At 45.5% G+C, this 18,412-nt stretch overlaps 1 protein-coding gene across 3 annotated transcripts in view; it reads right to left on the bottom strand.

Annotated features, from left to right (window-relative positions):
- Nucleotides 1-18,412, bottom strand: part of LOC144770405 (sacsin-like) — a 435,405-nt gene that overhangs the window by 366,022 nt on the left and 50,971 nt on the right. The window lies entirely within an intron of this gene.

Raw genomic sequence — 18,412 nt, 5'->3', positions numbered from 1 at the left:
TCCAAAAAGCTAAATGTGCAAATAAAGAATTTTATAAAATTTTCAATGAATTTCGTAAACCAAATTGCCTAGAAGCAGCTCATCGCATTACTCTAGAGTTCACAGACAAACTGGCAAATCATTACATGGACAAAGCAGACACGTTGGACTCATACTTAAAACAGAGAAAAAGCATCAGCACATGGCAGGCATGGGGTTAAGGGCCCGGATTCTGGCTAGGCCCCTCGTCCCACAGGCATTCAAACCCAGTGCAGACAGCCTTCAGCCGTCCGCAGCAGGGTCGTTCATCCATGAAGGTCATCCTGGGACGATGGAGGCTTGACACAGTGAGGAAACTTGACCAGGTGGTGATCTAGCAAGAAAATGAAAGCTTGACTGCACCATTTTAGGCCCAGCGGAGAGAGGCCCTACTGTCCATGATGCTCAGCCTGAAGGTTATCTACTTGGTCACAAAAGTTTTCCATTCAAGACAAGGGGACCAAGTCCTTGAGTCCCGTAATGGCAGCTGCAACTTTTTTGGCATTTTGTGGCTAGCTAATGGGAACATTTTGGATCTGGGTTCCAACTTTGGATCCGTGTTTCCAACATAGCTGATCGGAGAAAAAAACTCCCTCCGCCACTAGAATCAGAGTATTTTTTTAAACTTTGGTTTGAAAAATATTTGCAAATCCTTAATGGTCCAGATATCAGTAAAAATGTTATATCATTTAAACCTGTCATGTCCAACCCAACCCCTCTACAAATGCTAATTTCTCTAATACTACTAAACAGATTCATATGAAACCAAGAAAAGACACATTTAGTAAAGTTCAAACATAGTGTCAGTTCCGGTGTAATTCTGTTTAGCCATTTTTTTCTGAATCAAATACCATAGAATCCTATGGGAATTAAATGGGCAACAGCATTTTTTGGACCCTCCACTTTATTTCTCTTGGCCCCCACTTGCCAAGTCAGCATAAACCTTGCACAAACAACCCAAGGTGGATGAATTTTATTTCCGGAACTCCGTATTCTTCAGATCATGCCAAAGTTATTAAGAAAACAAAAACATTACTTTCCTTGAAAACTCTGACCTAACCATAACTAAACTGCCTCTATTGCCGCCAGTGTAATATAGTTTGGGGTCCGTGTGTGTGTATTTTCAAGTTACATTTGCTGTTTATGTCTTTATTGTGGGGGGCTACCTCGGAGGGGGAAAATAAAGCAAGACAATGAAATGCAAATGAAAACCTGGTCACATAACTATGATTATGTCTGAGCACCAGTGTCACTGGAGATATACGGGATAAGGAGCATTTAAAACCAGGTACCCCAGCTTTCCAGCCTTCAAAATGAAATAACAGCCACAAAACATCCCTGCCAATCAGTGCTAAAGTGCATGTGCTCTCTCCTCTAAAACATGCTATGATTGGCTTACACCGGTTTGGCATTTTTAATGTAGTTGTAGGTCCCTGGTAAAGTGGTAAATTATATACACCAGGGCTGTAAATTAACTGCTACTAGTGGGCCTGCAATTCTGGTGGTGCCACCTACGGACATAGCCTTTTGTGGACTTTTGGGGACTTTTGTGAGCGCTGCTCGCTGGAAACTTTGCCTCACCTTGCCTCGCCTTGCATTCTGGTCACGGGGGCTGCTCCATCTCACGCCTGGCTCTATAAACTGCGACCGGTCCCTCTCCGCCGCCGTCAGCCTCCTGACATCAGGCACGGCCGCCGAGTGAGGGGGACTACAGGTCCCAGCAGTGCTTGCGGCAGGAAGCCGCCGACGCCCTGCCCGCGCCCGCGCCCGGAGGCGCTCTTAAACAGCGGGGGAGCGTGACAGAGCGGGGGGACTTTTGTGAGCGCTGCTCGCTGGAAACTTTGCCTCACCTTGCCTCGCCTTGCATTCTGGTCATGGGGGCTGCTCCATCTCACACCTGGCTCCCTGCACTGCGACCGGTCCCTCTCCGCCGCCGTCAGCCTCCTGACATCAGGCACGGCCGCCGAGTGAGGGGGACTACAGGTCCCAGCAGTGCTTGCGTCAGGAAGCCGCCGACGCCCTGCCCGCGCCCGGAGGCGCTCTTAAACAGCGGGGGAGCGTGACAGAGCGGGGGGACTTTTGTGAGCGCTGCTCGCTGGAAACTTTGCCTCACCTTGCCTCGCCTTGCATTCTGGTCACGGGGGCTGCTCCATCTCACGCCTGGCTCCCTGCACTGCGACCGGTCCCTCTCCGCCACCATCAGCCTCCTGACATCAGCCACGGCCGCCGAGTGAGGGGGACTACAGGTCCCAGCCGTGCTTGCGGCAGGAAGCCGGCGACGCCCTGCCCGCGCCCGGAGGCGCTCTTAAACAGCGGGGGAACGCACATCGACGCGCGCGGGTGAAGCCGGGCTAAGCCCGGGCAAAGGGCGGGCCCTCTGTGGCCCTCAGAGGCCTGAAGAGACTGGACTGGGCCAGGGACTTTGGTCCAATTGAACTGACTCCCATTTTATATTTTCATTTAAATCATCAAAAGTAAGACATTTTAATACTTGGCGTTTTTCTTCTTATTTTTTTGTGTTATTATTGCCATATAGAGATAGACTCAGGTCCTTTTAGAGACACAGGATGTCTAAATGCAAAAATGATAAAACTGTTTCTGGTCAAAGTGTCCTTGATAACTATATGGTTAAAAAGGTTTCCCAGATCAACAGTGAACGTAGGGCTTCCCTAGGGAAAGGAAGCACAATACCTTGCTTGGCTGACCAGCCGCTGGCTACAGGGGATGTTGTGATGGCAGCTAATAATGATAGTTTAATTAGCATAGAGCTCCCAATACCCACTGTGGTCAGTGTAGAGGTACACTCAGAACATATAGAGCAACATGATATATCTACTGAAGAGAGGGATGAGGTTCCTCCTGCCACAAGGCCGGTAAGGTTGTGCAGGAAAATGCTGACAAAAAAAGGGGGGAAGCAGAATAGAACTGGAGGTGCCATTAATCTGAAATTTAATACTGGCCCAGGAACTAACCCCTTTGTGTTTACGGGGGATAAGGAAGGCAGCTCTAACTTAAGTATTAATATTGAACAGTTTACTACTCTTATTAAAAACTTGGAGTCTAAACTAGAGACAAAGTTAGAGGAGGCACTTAGACCTCTGTTGGCCAGAATAGACACTTTGGTCAAAGAAGTGGACAGGCTTGGAGGCCTGGTCTCCCCCCAACAAAGGGCTAGGGCAGGTCTGAGGGCCCAACCGGAGGAAGTCACGGAGATAGCGGTCTTACAGGGCAAAAAGCAGCAGAATACCAGTAAAGCTGATGTAGCATCTAGCATCGTGAGTAGTAGGCCTCAAATACCACCAGTTATTCAATCCCAGCCTAAAAACTCCAACTTGCAGTCGCAATCAAATCCAACTATAAGCAATAAAGTTGCTTCTAGATGCCATAGAAATAACCACTATCTCAATTTACCACCAGACTACGCGCCTTTTGTGGTGGTTCTGACTAATGTTCCACCGGTTGGTACTCATCCTGCTTCACCATATGGAGAGTCACACACCTCACTTAAAAACAAAACAGTGTCGTGGTTAAATAAAAACTGTGGTTTTCCCATTGGGTTTTCAGACCAGGTAATGGCGGTCAGGAGGGTGAACTGGGTGGGTCCATCTAAAAAAGTGGGTAGTGGGGATTGTATCATGGTGAACTTTAAACACCCACAACATGTGGCCACTGTCCTCTTGAGAGCATCTTCTCTAATATATAATGAGGACAGCATATGTGTACGCCCACTAGGGTATTTTTATGCTCACTTGTGTAATAATCCCCCCCAACAAAGACTCATGACACCTTTGTACGATACCCAGACCCCATCTAATGACATGCGATTTATGTACAATGTTGTTAATTCAGGTGGAGCGGGAAATGTTGTTAACATGCATAATAGACTCAACGATAGTGGTCAACATCAGCAGGGCTTTAATGTCAACACACACAACAGATATGAGCTTTTATCTGGTCTGGAAATGTGTGATTGACATGAAATACCTGTGGGTCAGGGTATGACAATCATTGAAGATTTGATACCCACTATTAACTCACAGGATAGAAGTGGATATAGGAATGTTGTCTCATGGAATGTCGCGGGGCTGGCTGCAAAGATGGCAGACGAAAATTGGGTCACTTACATCAAGCAATTCAAGGTGATCTGTCTTCAAGAAAGATGGGATGTAGAGTGTGACTTGTTTTTAGAAGGCTACAAGGCTTTTTATGTACCGGCCACACCATCAATTAGAGGCAAGCCAAAGGGTGGCCTGGTGATATTTGTTTCCATTCTGGTCACTTCAACAATCCATAGTATTGATGTACATCAAGCATGTGTGCAGGGTTTAGTACTAAGGGGAAAGAACAATAGGGTTGGTCTGGTGAATTTTTACAATGCTATTAATGGTACCGCAGCATCTAATCACCTATCTGTACTTCATGTTTTTATTACCACTTCTATGAAGGAGTACAGTCACAATTTAATGATTATGGGAGATTTTAATGTGCATCTGTGTGGTGATCCGTTGAAGAAATGCATAGGGGACTTGCAATGTGAACGAATTAATGGCTTACACTTGGAACACACAGTAGATGGGGAATTGTGCAATACCCTACTAGATAGTTTGGATCTCTCTATGGGTATCACAATCAGGGACCCGCAAAGAAGCTTTGAAATTCCTACATTTAAGGGGCATGGCAGGGGCACTTTCATTGACCATATGTTATTTTCACAGACCATGTTGCCCTTCCTAGAATCGTTTGATATTGATAACAGTGAGTTTAGTGACCACAATCCTCTCGTGATTCATCTAAGGGGATTTGGGATCACTGAAGGAAAGCAAACCCGTAGTGAAGGAAGGCTGAGCACTACAGATGGGAGGAGGCGACTTAAATGGTCAATGGTAACCCCTGATCTTCTGTATAAGAATATTGAGGACAATTTTTCAGAAGACATTACTAATTGTATTAGGAAAGGAGCAGATCTGCAGGAGGTGCTAACTGCCTATCAAGACCTGTCGGGGAAGGTGTCAGAGCTGTTGACGGTTCCAGTTAAAAACAGTGCGGAGAGATGTGGACCAAGGTATTTTAACCACGATTGCTCCAAAGCGGCTCGTAATCTTAGGCTAGCTTTGTCAGCTTCTCCGAGAATTCAGGAGAATATTAGAGCTTGTCGAAAAAATTATAAGACTGTCCTTAAAACTCATAAGGAGTTTTTGAGAGAAGAGGCATGGTGTGAGATATTAGATCCATCCACCCTTAACTGCAGCTCCAGATTTTGGGCGCTAGTCAAAAAACCATTTCTGGTAGAAGAACCAGGGGACGGGCTTGAGTGCTGTATAGCTAAAGAGGATTGGGAGCGGCATTTTAAAATTTTGTATTGTTCAGAGGATACCGTAAGCGTGGGGCTAGCCACTGGTGAGAGTGGAAGAACCATTAAGTTTGACAACAGGGAGGTGATTGAGGCCATAGAAGGATTGACAGCAAACAAGGCACCAGGCCCGGATGGGATTCCCCCAGACCTGTTTAAGTCAAAGCCGATTTTTTGGGCACCAATTCTAGTGGCAGTCTTTAATGCTGCTGCCAGTGCAGGCTGTCCTGTGGCCTGGGGACTGTCGACCATTTTGCCGGTATTTGAAAAGGGAGATAGGGGTAGCCCCCATTGTTATCGGCCAATTTCTTTAATTGACTCGATGGTCAAAATCATGGGGAGACTTCTTCTGCGGAGAATTACATGCTGGGCGAATGATAACAACATCATGTCTATCTCCCAGTATGGGTTCTGTGTGGGGCGCTCCACCACAACCCAGTGTCTTAATTTGTTTCTCATTCTTAGTAAATATACGGTGGCGCAGAAGGGAACGGTCCATCTCGCCTTCATGGATCTGTCATCAGCCTTCGACTGTGTCAACAGGGGAAGGCTGTGGCAGTACATGAAGGAGAGGGGAGTTGACACAGGGATTGTTGACTTCCTGGTGGACATGCACAATCACACCAGCGCTAACGTTAGATACTCTGCAAATGGTGACACCACTGATAAGTTTGCCATAAAGAAGGGAGTACGCCAGGGATGTATTCTTGCCCCTTTTCTTTTTAATTTCTACATAAATGAATTGGATGCTGCCTTACAGAAGGTACAGTCAGACTGTCCGAGAGTGGGCAGGCGGGGTATTCCTGTTCTTTTATACGCAGATGATGCGGTTTTAATTTCAAGGACGGAGAAGGGGCTTCAGTTGCTTTTAAATGCTTTTAATGCTTTTATGACCGACAGGGACCTGCTGGTCAACAACTCTAAATCGTATATTATGCATGTTGGCCGGCAGTCAAAAAGGAAATTTGTTTTTAAACTTGATTATGTGCCTATCCCGGTTACAGAAACATTTTCGTATCTTGGTGTTTTATTTGACTCTAATCTCAGCTGGGGCCCTCATTTGGCTAAGAAAAAAGGGGAAATGTTGAGGGTCAACGCATCAATTTTTAATCTTGCAACAAAACTGGGGAAGAAACCAGTTAGTGCAATGGTTGAATTGTACAACGCCAAATCAGTTGCTACTGCAGTGTATGGCAGCGAACTATGGGGCTATGTATCAGGAGAACAGTTACAGGTCTCTGAAAATACTTTCCTTAAACGTCTTCTATGTGCCTCCCCCCAGTACCTCTAATTTTGCGGTTCATGAGGAACTAGGGATACAGTATTTATGTGACAACTTTGCTCTAAGGCCATTGACTTGTTGGGTTAACCTGTGGTTAAATGAGGAAATACCTCTTACCCACCAGATTGTGAGAGATCTTGTATCTCAGGATAACTCTATGCGCATCCCCTGGTTAAAATACTTGAAATCCTGCTTTGAAAGGTTGGGGCTTTTAGATCTGTTTACTCGCCCCACCGGGATTGTAAAGGGGGATGTATCAGCAATTAAAACTGCATTTTGTAAGTATCAGCTGGCCGATAGAGAAAGTGTGGAACTGTTGAAGTCAAGTGTTAGGAAATATGTTATGTTAAAGACATGTGATAGCATAGAGCCCTACCTGGCAGGATCATTTAGTTCACATGAAAAATTTCTGTTGTCGAGGTTCAGATTCAACATCTTTCATCATCTTTTAATTAGACCCAAGTCGGACATTTTTAGCAAATGTGCAGCTCCCTGTGGCTGCGACGGGAAGTCTCCACAGGATTTGCTGCATTTTATGTTTTTATGTAGGTTTTATGAATATCCCCGCCATCGTTATCTTGTTGCCTTACTAAGAAAACTTGATTTTAATCAAATCAGACCAGCTCTTATCTACCTACAGCTTCTGCATCAGGACAGTGTTCTCCAAGTAATATCATTTTTAAAACTAGCCGTTAGAATGAGAACCTGTTTGGATCAATGACCCTATAAACTTTATCTGTCTAACTGGCAAACTCATTGGACCTCTTTAATTACGCCTTTTGCATCGTATTAAGCACTGTTTGCACTTTATAACTATCCTGTCTGTATATCGATATTGGGACAAAGGAAACATGTATTGTATAATGATTTTATATATGGCAATAATGTGTGTAATGCTTTTAAACTGTTGTATATATGTGTACTTTTATGGTTTGAAATATAACCGAAATAAAGTCTCTTTTGATTTGATTTGATTTGATTTGACATAGCCTTTCAAACCTGTATCAGGTCTGCAACTGCATGGCCTGTGTGCAAAGTTTACTGCCACTTTAACTTGTTATTTAAAACAACTTGCCAAGCCTTAAATCCCCTTTTGTAGCACATAGATCACCCCTAAGGTAGGCCCTAGGTAGCCCTAGAGCAGGGTGCTGTGTAAGTGAAGGTAGTCATGTGCCTTTATGTGTGGCATGTCCTGGTAGTGACAAACAGCCTCTGTTTCTCACTGCTGCGACGCCTACTTCTCTAATAAACTAGCATTGAGAATTCTCTTATATACTTTTAAGTGGTAATTCCTGCTCAGAAAGGAGCGGCGTTGCCATATGCGATATGTTTAAAATAGTGCTGATAAATCCTACTTACGAGTATAGTTGGATCATACATTACTATTTTAGAAATGCCACTTTTAGAAAGCGAAAGGAACAATTGATGGACAGAATGCTGAACAAAGCACACATTCACCCTCAGTCACGCAGATCTGGGTTTAATCCATTGTTCTTTTGCTCACCACACCACTCCAGTTTGGACCCAGCCATTTACATATCAGTCTTGTACATGTTCAGGGCCGGACTTGGAACCGAAACTGGCCCCGGCAAACTGCTGGGCAGGCCCTACTCGGGGGTGCAGCCGAGCTGTCTGCTAGGGCCGGTTTTGTTACAGGGGGCAGATATTGTCGGCCCCTGGTAACAAAAATGGCCCCCCAGGGGCCCAAAACAGGCCCCCAACCTGGCAGCCCACCGGGGAAATGCTCAGTCCCCGCTACGGCCAGTCTGACCCTGACCCTGTTCCTCATGGGAACAGTCCAGCCTGAACTGCGAAACCAGGTCCTCCCTGAACCAGAAACAAGCATCTTAGGATTAGTTTCGAGGCATCACCACTCATCAGCCGTGCTAGCTTGAATCCAGTGGCGCAGTGAGCACGGGACCCAGGACAGGGCATACCCCTCCCACTTTGGGCGACAAAAGGAACAATCGATGGACAGAATACTGAATAATCTACACATTCACCCCCAGTCACAAAGATGTTTGACAGTGTTCAACATTCTGTCCCTCAATTGTTCTTTTTGCATTTGTCACCCCCGCGTGGGACAGGTATGCCGAGACATGGGTCTCATGCTCTCCATGCCACTGGAGTGAAACTAACCTGGCTGACGAGGAGTAAAACCTTGAAACCGGTCCCAGGATGTTTGTTTCTAGTCCAGGGAGGGCCTGGCCTGTTCCCGTGTGGAATAGGGTCAAGACTGATTTGCATATGGCTAGGTTTAACCTGGAATGGCATGGGGAGCACACAAATGATGGATTCAGGCCCAGACTGTACTGGGGTGAATGTTTACCACTGTTCAACATTCTTTCCATCAATTGTCCTTTTTAGGTCGAGCATCGAGACCCTCTTGTATACTTTAGTATACTGTTTGTGCTTACTTGAATGTGGACACGAGTCGGACGCGCGCTTTTTCAGTGTTAGATTTGTCCTTGGGTGCGCGCTTTTGCTGCGCGCCTTGGGATTGGGTCGCGCGCGTGAGCTTCTACAGTAGACAGCTCACGTCGCGCGCCTCCTCGGTTTCGTTTTGAGTCACCCTGTTGACGAGCACAGCGTCGGAGCCCAGATAAAGTATGCGCTATATAATGTTTTTTTAGGTCGAGCTACAGGTCACTAGTAGCACCCACCTTGTTTTTCTTTTTACTGTTTGCAAAACCTTCAGAGAGTTCGGAGGAATATATGAGGCTTGTGTGTCTGAGAGACGGGCATATGGGTGTTGTATTCAGAACCTCAGAATGTTTGTGGCAGGGAGGTGGGATTTGTGTGAGGTGGGCGCCTTTGTGACTGAATTCGCATGGGAGCGGTCTCACCCGTGAGGGGTGTCTGTGGTGGAGTGTTCGCGGACCTCTCCGAGCGGTGACGTCCGAGATGGTGTCTGTGTGATAGGCGACGTCCGGGGCTCCCTACAAGGTGGGAATGTGTCTGTTCCGGGCTAGTGGATCCTTCCAGATTTTCCACAGGTGTCTAGACAAACAGATCGTTGGTTGGCCGTAAATGTAGTGATTCAATTGTGAAGTCACGTTTTCCCTGAAACAAATACATGTTCGAGATTTTTCCTCCATTTTTATCGACACTGGGTTTGTTTTTAGCCAGCATATTCAGTCAGCTCTCGTTTGTAGGTAAATAAATCCCCTTGGCATCCTTATTGTTCCACGACATAACAATGCATAATTTTCTTTACTTACCCTTATCCTCAGGAAATTGGTTGCTGCACGTAATTCAACACCATTCAAAATTCTGTATTGTTTTAAGTCAAACCATATTAGCCAGGAAGCTCTTTAATTAAGCAATGCTTCCTCAGTACGGCTGTTTTTACTCTGAAATGTAAACTTGCATTTTTTCCAACTTTTTTGCACAGTCATACGTTTTATTTTTTCACTTTTAATTTGTCTCTTCCATTACTGGTGTGAAAGGTCAGCTTGCTGCCCTAATACAGAAACTTTGCTAAATTATGCTTAAAGGTGTGAATGTTGTTTTCAATAGCGCGAATTTGACCTGAAGGTTTCGGAGAGCTTTACAAGAGCACCACTTGCTTTACAGACGGACACATTCATTTTTATCGTTTTGTTAGCACAGGGAGAATAAGTGATTTGCCCAGAATCCCAGGATATAGAGCGTCCCTGTCGATACGCAAGCCCAGGTCCCCTGCATCGAGGTCAACCGCTCTAGCCGTTAGGCCACAGGATTACCCTTGTCTGTTTTTGTCATGTTTCACCCTTTCTTTGCTGGTTGTTGCCTACATACTGATAATGATTTAGTGACAAATAACGTTGAGCCTAACTGCTGTCAACGCTGTGTTAATAAATTTGCAAATAGCTAAGCTTCTCCCTTTTTATTGAATCATTTGGATAGACTTTTTATCCATGAGCAAATTGTTACCGGATAACGGCCATTTTCGTGTCTCCTATGTCTTTGCACATGTTTGCCCGTATTAATTGTATAGTTGTTACTTATTTGAGTGCTGCTTCTCTAGTGCTGTTTCTGCATAGTGTTTTGAAACTAGTGTAAAGAGGTAGTAGGCACTATATAAGAAGATTCTGACGTCACTACTAGTCAGGTGTACACCTCAGTGCCTGCGCTGGCCTAAGGGCGGCGTGCGGTCGTGACTGCCTGACCTCCCAGAGCACCAAGAGGTTGCCCTACCTCACGCAGCGCCAAGAGGCTGCCCTAACTCACGCAGCGCCAAGAGGCTGCCCTAACTCACGCAGCGCCAAAAGGCTGCCCTAACTCGCGCAGCGCCAAGAGGCTGCCCTAACTCACGCAGCGCCAAGAGGCTGCCCTAACTCACGCAGCGCCAAGAGGCTGCCCTAACTCACGCAGCGTCAGGAGGCTGCCTGCGGCTATTGGCTCGCAGATAGAGCACACAGTGCCAAGAGGTGTGGCAAATGAAGGTGGAGACCCGCAAGGCACTGCAACAAGGGCTGCCCGCCATCCTCTAGACGCAGAAGGGAGCCTGTGAATCGGGTAAGGAGTGAAAGCATCACCAGCTTATTTCACCACTGGGCCTTATCTGAAATCTGCTGTTACTATTTTTGCCAAATGTAAATACTTATAAATGGGGACAAGTGGGTCCTTTGCAATGCAATAGGTCTCGCATTTGTGAGAATTTCAGCTATTGGCATTGTAAATGACAATACGTTTTATATAAATGTTTGTTTTAAAGCATATATAAAAGGCAGTATCATTTACAATACCAATAGCTAAAACTCTAGCAAATTATTGCATTTCTTTTGCCACATGAGTTTAAGCTATTGGCATTGTAAATAACAATGCCTTATAATTTTGTTTCAAAAACAAAAACATAAATAAAAGGCATTGTCGTTTACAATGTCAATAGCTCAAACTTGTGTAACGGCGAGACCTATTGCATTGCAAATGCTTGTTGCATTTGTCACCCTGAGTGGGACTGGTATGCCTAGACGTGGGTACGTGCTAACCATGCCACTGGAGTAAAGCAAGCCTGGCTGACAAGGGGTAAAACCCCAAAACCAAACCAGGGATGCTTGTTTATGGTCCTGGGAGGAGTTGGCCTTGCAGTTCGGGCTGGACTGTTCCCTTTGGGGAGCAGGGTAAAGACTGATTTGCATATGGATGGGTTTAAACTGGAATGGCATGGGGAGTAAAGAAACAATGGATTCAGGCCCAGATCTTTGTAATGGGGAGAATGATTGACATTGTTCAACATTCTACCAAGTGTTCTTTTTACTTTTAGAAAATGGGCATTTCTCTGTGCTAATGACTCTTGTGCTCTGCAGCCTGGCTCTATTATACATCAAGGGCTGGGTGACAGCTAAACTTGGTGAATACTTTCCAGACAGTCACAACACAGGAAGGGCTAAGTGTGACAGGGGCACATCTTAATTCATCTGCATACTGATGGTTTTCCTTGGCTGGGAGAGGTCGTTCACACTTTGCATTTGTGTAGGCTGTGTCCTGCCCTCACACAAAGGGCTGATTTAGCCCCTACGGATTGTCTGGAGCCATGGTTGGGTTGAAAGTGACTATTGCACACTTCTACAGGTTCCTATTGAAGCCAACTCTTCATCAAAGATATTTTTAGTACAAGTACAGGGGCTCTGACCTCATGTTTTTAGACACTTTATATACTTGTACTTGTAACCAGACACTGCTGGCTCCCAAACTGCACATTGCCAGAGGACTGATGTGCTGCCGGGAGGAACCGCTATTGGGACTACTTGCTTTGTTGTGTTGACCTGCTGTCTGCTGGGCTGCTGGAGAGACTACCACTCTGCTATAGTAAACTATTGTGCTGCCCCGCCTGCCTGCTCTTCACTTTGTGCCTGAGAGTTTACCAAGGGCATGCTGGCTTGCCCCTCTGGTCTCGTAATCCCAGGGACATTGAAGATTCCACCAGTATGGACTCAACCATGAGACTCAACTACTGAGGAGTGCAGCGCTGGGCTTTTGACCAACTCAGCATGTGGTGAGCGCTGTTATTTGTTCCTCCTTGTTGCAACTCAGCACAAGGTGAGTGCAGTTGTGTCGCTGGGCCCCAAGTACCCTGAGGAGCAGAGTATGGATCCTGGGACCACCCTGCCCAGATTATGTCTTGTTCTGCTTAGGCCTTGCATGCCCAGCTTCCCTTGCTGAGGGAAAGTCTTGTTGAATAGTGACTGTGGGCAGGCCACGCACACGCAAGCATAAGCCTGGTTCCCCCCCCCACTGGGCAGCACAGTTTATATCCAGCCCAGGAGGGCTGGGACCCTGAGATAAAGGCCTCCGTTCCTGAGGCCCATCCTAATTTCTACCCTGGTCTTCCTTCCTCCACAAAGCGCTGCACTCTTCAGAAGGGCTGAGAGTCATCACAGCACCAGGGAAAGCACCTGCCAAAGTCACTACCACCTTACCCTGCCCACAGTGGATCCCGGAGCCCAGAAACTGGAGGAACTGTCACTCATACAAAGTGAATTATTGTGCTAGCCTGCCTGATCCTCACTTTGTGCCCTAATGTTCTCCAAGGGCATGCTGGCTTGCCCTCCTGGTCATGGAATCCCAGGGCCATTGAAGATTCCCCCGGTCTGCCTCAGCCCTGGCACTCAACCATTGAGGAGTCTGGCACGGGGCTTTCGACCAACTCAGTGCATGGTGAGCAATATTTGCTCCTTCTTGTTTCAACTCTGGGAGTGGTGAGCGATGTGGTGTCACCAAGGCCCCAAGTACCCTGAGGAGCAATGTACTTCACCCTGGACTTGCATACCCCTTTATGGCTTGTGCTGCTCAGGCCTTGCATGCGGAGTCTCGCTTGCTGAGGGAAAGTTGTGTTGCCTAGTGACTGTGTGCAGGCCAGGCACATTAAAGCAGTCAGCCCAATTCTGCCACCCTGGACAGCATTGTGTATATCCAGCCCAGGATGGCTGGAACCCAGAGACGCGAGCCTCCGTCCCTTAGGCCCGTATTCATTTCTACAGGGTCTCCCACCTGTCCCGCGCTGCACTCTGCAGTAGGGCCGGGAGTCACCACAGCGCCAGGGAAAGCACCTATCGTCATCACGACCACCATGCCCCGCTCAAAGGGGATCCTGAAGCCCAGCAGCAAGAGTGCCGACACCCCGTGGGAGGGTTTAGGCCGTCCAGTGTGGCAGCTCCAAGCAATTTTGTGTGTTCCCTACCCGAGTAACTACTCGTTGGGGGGCCAGTTGTGATGTGCAATGGTCGAGTGAGACTGTCACTAATGAGATATTCATGCTCTTCAGCAGCTGCACCGGGTGTTGGTGGCAGATGCCACATTGCAATTTTACATGCGGGGACACAGTGAGGTCTCCACGCCATCATCCTCAGTGTGGGTGCCCTTCCCTGGCTGAGACGTATTTTGGGGGCCTTGTTCTTTGGTTCTGCATTGTGGGGGGCCTGGCTCTGAGGTTAGCATTATGGGGCAGACCCTCGAAGGAGGCCCCCATCGCCAATGGTAAGTTGCCTTGTAATGAAAATTGTGAATTACTGTATTACCTGTAGGTGTCGTGCAGACGCCTCTGTGCCCTACATGAGATCCCTGATTCACAGATAAAGTTTAGTAAGAGCACAGGTACACTGCACCCTATGTGTTGATATGTGGCATTCATTTACTGATGGTAATATTTTGTAATTCATGTGCTATTTCAAGATCTGCTGCATTTCATGCCAGAAGTATTTCCTGATGTATGTTACTTTTGCCGTGCATTGTCCAGGACAGCGAGTATTATCTGAGTAATTACACTGGATGCACAGTATTTATGATTCATGTTGTTTTGGTCTTGTGCTATGTAATATATATATTTTTTTACAATTCTGTTTAGAGTCTCTTTTATGGTGTATTCATTGTGTTCCTGTGTGAGTGTGTTGCACAAACGCTTTATCCATTGCCTCCGATGACAATCCTACCTGCTCTGCGCCAAGCTACCCGAGGGCGAGCACAGGTTACCTTTGGTGTATAACTTTCTTACCCTGACAAGAGTTGTGGACTCTGCTTGGCTTAGGTGCATACCCTAGCCAACCAGAAACCCCATTTGTAACATACATATCCCCCTGCCACTGGGAACCACCACCAACAGCAATGAGCAGAGACTATAAGGACACAAGTCTGATACAGGGCCCAAAAGGGATCCACTGCACCACAGCACACCAACCGTCTGATATACAAGAGTATAATCTCAATCACCTGAGAGGGAAAATGGTAGTACATCCTCAAGCTTTCAAACCTTTTCCCATATTGGAACTGTGCTTGGACACACTGTATCCGGAACTAAAAAAAGGCTTTGTATATGAGATTTAGACTAGACATTTTGCCAGGCAAACATTTTACTAGCACCTGGGAAAACAGCACCAGTAGCTGAGCCACCTACAGTTGCGAGTTTAGGGGGACGGAATCTGTCATGCATTTTATGCTGCTTTGCTCTTTTACTTACAAGGCTAGTAGATCTTATCTCCGCCCCCTTTTCATCGCTTACGGCATCAAGATGTCGTAAGGACACTTTGGTTTATGCATGCAGGCGCGCATCACCCATTGGCCTTAAAGGGCTTCAGCCCCCCCGTCGTGTGTGGCAGCCCGGGATGAGACACTTCACGGGCCCACTCACAGCCGCACCCGAGCACTTCACAGGTCTTTAAAAGGCGAAGTGCATGTTAATGGGGCTTTGTTGTTGTTTCACCCCTTCTAAGAGCCCCTGCAGCTCAACTCTGCCGATTGCCTAAAGATTCACCCCCCCCGACATTTTTTCTCAGCCCCCCCCGAAATTTGACTCTAGTTGCACCTCTGCGCACTGATTCCAAATACATTTTCAAACCGGTATCTTCTTATATATAAGTAGCCATGAGGGCCACTAGATGGCTCCCACCAGCAATAGAGAGGGTTTTGACATATGATAGAGTTACTGATTTTCCAATTTCTATAATGCAGTTGTCATTATTTTGATGTTTACATTTTGATGCACTGATTTCTTTCTTTCTTTCTTTCTTTATAAAGTTTTATATAGCGCAGACTTGATCCCGAAGGATATCAGAGCGCTTTACAATTTGAGGGAAATGAAGGTAACAGATCAATACATGAATCAAATAGGGAATATGCCATTCGAACAACCCTTGCACGATTCCAGAGATTTCTCAAATCACACACTGAAATCTATCCAAATGTACCTTCTATAAAAAATCCAGACCTTTTCACTGAATCGGAGTAAGCAGCGTAGCTCTGTAGTAGCGCGGACAGAGGACAAGGGGAGGAATATTCTTAATGTGTATGCAACCCATATTTTTACTACTTGTGTTGGACATTGCAACCAATTGAACAGCCGCGGCCGGTAGTGGGAGTATCGGCCGGGCGGTGACGTGGGGAGGGGCAGGGTGGGGGTTAGTAATGTATGATTTACGGAGTTTAACAGGTATGTAAACATATAAATAAATATAACGAATTTCGTTGCGCGCACTGCATCACCAAATGCGATGCAGTGCGCGCAACAATTTTTTAAAATGTATTTATATGTTTACATACCTGTTAAACTCCGTAATCCATACATTACTACCCCATACCTTACCCCTCCACCTCCCCACGTCACCGCCCGGCCGGTACTCCCACTACCAGCCGTGTCTGCAATTGAATTTGCACCTTACCAGTACCGAATTCCTCTTGTTCTTGCTCGATTTAGTGCTGAATATACATTTGTTTTTTTAGTTTAGAATGCTTTATTAATATAATAAGCAAAATAAAACATCAGTACAAAGTCATGTAACAAGGAAGACAAAAGATAAAATATATATGTGATTATAAGGCCAAAAACACTCCCTCGAAAGGTAAAATCTGTACAAAGAGTAAATGCATTTTAAAGTTTTTAAGTTAAGTGAGAAGACAGAAAAGAAGAAAGGGGAAAAAGAGGGGGAAATAGGGGGAAGAAATAAAGCAGAGGTTTATGACAATAAGAAGGATAGAAAGAAACAAACAGCAATAAGAATATAAGGAAATAAAAGTTGGTATCATATATACAAGCAAAATCAAGTAGCAAACCTGTAAAGAAAAGATGTTAGTGGTAACCACAACAAATCTTTTTTGATCAACAAAGAAGTGGAAGTGGCATAGGCACGATCAAGTCTGCGATGGTGACAAAGCAAGTTCCACCAAGCTTCCAACTAAATTTTTGAGGTGTCCTTCCAATTATTGGTGATGCTCTGAAAGGAAATGGCTAAAAACAAATCAATAAATTCACCCACATTTTCTCTGGGTGTCCTATCTAGGCGAAGAACTACCCCAAAAAAATATATGAATGATATCAAAAGACACATTAGTTGATAACATGTCCTTCAATTTCAGCCATTTTGGAGACCAGAAAGATATAACCAAAGGGCAGTGAAAAAACGTGAAAAAAGTCACTGTTCTCGTGGTGACAAGACCAGCATTTTGGGGAATCTAATAATTAGGAATCTGTGAAAGTCAGTAGGAGTGAAAAAAAGTCTATTATAAAAATAATATAAAGTCTGCGTTGTACTGGCTGAGCGTGAGGAGGTGTGGATTCTTTACCAAATTGAGTCCCATGTTTGAAATGAAAAATCTTGTGCCAGGTCCTTTTCCCATGAAAGTTCAAGGTTGGATTTAGTTCTGGCAGTCACCGGACGGGATAGTATCTTGTATATAGCAGCAGCAGCTTTAAATTGAGTAGAAAAGTCCAAAGGGGGAGAGAGAGTCTGTTCAGATTTAACCATGGCGCTTCCCTGGAAAAAAAGACAAGTCAGAGAATCCTTAAGCAATGGGTAGTGAGGGGCGTGTGTGGAAGAAATAACATAAGAGCTTCGAATCTCCAAAAAAGTCCATAAAGGACCCATCTTTCAACAGATGTTCAAGTGTAATGATGCCTCTGTTGTTAATCTTTAAAAGTTGATTGTACCAGATTGGAAGGCTTGTAAGACAGGCAGACGTCACTCAAGGCAGGAAGTTGTTATGCACTTACAATGTAAAACTAGCACTTTATTATACGGCTGATCTTATAGACTCAAGCACTTTAATATTAGTTGCCTGTATTTTTAAACATGCGTGGACTAATACGGTCAGGAAATCGTTACACACTTGGGATGTGAAACTAGCACTGTATTATAAGGCTGAATGTATATATTCAAGCACTTTATTAGCTAGCTGCATTTTTTAAACATATGCAGAATTAAATGGGGGAGGGTGTGCTTTTCAATTTTTGTGTACATGGAAATAAGTATTGTTAGATGCTGTTTTTGATTTAATCTCTGAAGTATATTGTATGGCCTGTTCTTCCAGACTAAAAAAATAAAGATGATGATGGATATGGCGGGAGAGGGAGAGACGAGTCATGACATACTACACAATCCCCCGCTCACACTTGTCAGTTCATCAGTACATCAAACAATAGCAGATCAGGAGAGGGGAAGAACGATGAAGAAATGAGGAATTGGGACGAAAACACATGTACCTTTTCAGCCAACAATCACCCGCATGGAATGGTAGAACCCCACAACCACCACCTGCTCGAGGCCTGTGATTAAAATAATAGAAAGCCCATAGATAGGGCACAGCATGAATATCTGTAGAAGAAAGACAAAATAGGAAGTTGGGGTTGGAATAATTTCTAGGTTGATATATCTGGAGCAGAGAGGCATAGCCTCCCTGAGGTGAGGACCATAGAGTTTTTTTTTACTTATAGGTAGGTAGCAGTGTGCATATCTCACTTTGCTAGGACCTGGGCGTGGCATTGGTTGCATATCGTTAGCCTACTGATGGGT

This window comes from Lissotriton helveticus, chromosome 7, assembly GCF_964261635.1.
Source record: "Lissotriton helveticus chromosome 7, aLisHel1.1, whole genome shotgun sequence".
Classification (NCBI taxonomy): domain Eukaryota; kingdom Metazoa; phylum Chordata; class Amphibia; order Caudata; family Salamandridae; genus Lissotriton; species Lissotriton helveticus.
Note: the sequence above shows the minus strand (reverse complement) of the source record. Positions and strands in the feature narration are given on the sequence as shown.